Source organism: Anopheles stephensi, unplaced genomic scaffold (assembly GCF_013141755.1).
Source record: "Anopheles stephensi strain Indian unplaced genomic scaffold, UCI_ANSTEP_V1.0 ucontig217, whole genome shotgun sequence".
NCBI lineage: Eukaryota > Metazoa > Arthropoda > Insecta > Diptera > Culicidae > Anopheles > Anopheles stephensi.
Window position 1 is genome coordinate 57,501 of NW_023405144.1, and position 2,500 is coordinate 60,000.

Genomic DNA, 2,500 nt, shown 5'->3' on the forward strand with positions numbered 1-2,500 from the left:
GCACAGTAGAGATACATTGTCGGGAGGTGGAACCCGCAAAATGTACAAGTCCGGGAATACGGGGTGCATCGTATGTAACGTTCGATGTACATATAAAGCCTGGTAGGTGTTGGGATTATATCTGCAACACGGGCATTATCGAAAGATGGTTAAGTGGAGTCACCCAATGGGTGCCGTGCGTTATAAGGTACGTAATGCACAGTAGAGATACATTGTCGGGAGGTGGAACCCGCAAAATGTACAAGTCCAGGAATACGGGGTGCATCGTATGTAACGTTCGATGTACATATAAAGCCTGGTAGGTGTTGGGATTATATCTGCAACACGGGCATTATCGAAAGATGGTTAAGTGGAGTCACCCAATGGGTGCCGTGCGTTATAAGGTACGTAATGCACAGTAGAGATACATTGTCGGGAGGTGGAACCCGCAAAATGTACAAGTCCGGGAATACGGAAAAGTTCCCCATGAAAGGCTGGGGATACAATTATTGATACAAATAATGTGCCTAAGGGTACATTTATTTTTCTAAGTCCCAGAAATCCGTCACTGAACATCACGACTTACAAACACATCTTCCCCCGGTCCTCCCATATACGGCACGGGGACAAGTATGAAGAATGAAAATCATGTGTGTATGGAACATATAATGTGCCTGAGAGCACATTTTTTTTCTAAGTCCCAGAAATCCGTCACTGAACATCACGACTTACGAAGACATGTTCCCCCGGTCCTCCCATATACGGCACGGGGACAAGTATGAAGAATGAAAATCATGTGTGTATGAAACATATAATGTGCCTGAGAGCACATTTTTTTTCTAAGTCCCAGAAATCCGTCACTGAACATCACGACTTACGAAGACATGTTCCCCCGGTCCTCCCATATACGGCACGGGGACAAGTATGAAGAATGAAAATCATGTGTGTATGAAACATATAATGTGCCTGAGAGCACATTTTTTTTCTAAGTCCCAGAAATCCGTCACTGAACATCACGACTTACGAAGACATGTTCCCCCGGTCCTCCCATGTACGGCACGGGGACAAGTATGAAGAATGAAAATCATGTGTGTATGAAACATATAATGTGCCTGAGAGCACATTTTTTTTCTAAGTCCCAGAAATCCGTCACTGAACATCACGACTTACGAAGACATGTTCCCCCGGTCCTCCCATATACGGCACCGGGACAAGTATGAAGTATGAAAATTTTTGGTCACAGCGTGAAATCCCTCTAATGATCATGAAAATAGCATCGGATCACTTATCTGACCATAAAAAGTGAACCAAAACCCTATTTGGACAAACTTTTTGGTCCTATGAAAAATTCACTTTTCATATATGTCATGGTCGAAAATTTTCTAAGTCCCAAAAAATCACTTATTCTCGAATATCTCGAAAACTACGTATCGGACAGGGGTCAACCAAGGTGTTTTAGAAAGGTCTTTACAAGCTCTATTTAATGAGCCATAGCGACTTTCAAGTGATTTTTTGACACTTTTTCGCATATCGGCATCCTTGGTTCCCATACTGGCCATAGGCCATAGGGCACCGAACGGCCAACTTTTGGTCCGGGGGTGAAATTTTTTTTCACGAGATTTTGATGAAAATGGCTTCGGAACGCGTTTCTAATAATGAAAAGTGAAACCAAACAGTATTTGCGAAGAAAAAATTGTCCTATGAAAAAATCACTTTTTCTTAGGGTACGGGTCAAAAATTTTCTAAGTCCCAAAAAATCACTTATTCTCGAATATCTCGAAAACTACTTATCGGACAGGGGTCAACCAAGGTGTTTTAGAAAGGTCTTTACAAGCTCTATTTAATGAGCCATAGCGACTTTCAAGTGATTTTTTGACACTTTTTCGCATATCGGCATCCTTGGTTCCCATACTGGCCATAGGCCATAGGGCACCGAACGGCCAACTTTTGGTCCGGGGGTGAAATTTTTTTTCACGAGATTTTGATGAAAATGGCTTCGGAACGCGTTTCTAATAATGAAAAGTGAAACCAAACAGTATTTGCGAAGAAAAAATTGTCCTATGAAAAAATCACTTTTTCTTAGGGTACGGGTCAAAAATTTTCTAAGTCCCAAAAAATCACATTTTCTCGAATATCTCGAAAACTACTTATCGGACAGGGGTCAACCAAGGTGTTTTAGAAAGGTCTCAACAAGCTCTAAATAATGGGCCATAGCGACTTTTTAGTGATTTTTTGACAAATTTTGTCATATCGGCATCCCGAGTTCCCATACTGGCCATAGGCCATGGGGCCCCGAACGAAAAAATTTTGGTCCGAGGGTCAAAATTTTTTTTCTCATAAATTTGTTCAAAACGCCGTCGGAACGCGCCTTAGATCATGAAAAGTGAAAAGAAACAGTATTTTGCAAAAGTTGGGGTGGCCTATGACTTACATGGCCACGTCCTAGGTCCGAGTTCCCGAGGTCGTGTTCTTCAGTGGCGGAAAAAAATGGCCACTTGTGGGAGATGCAAAATGTTCATTT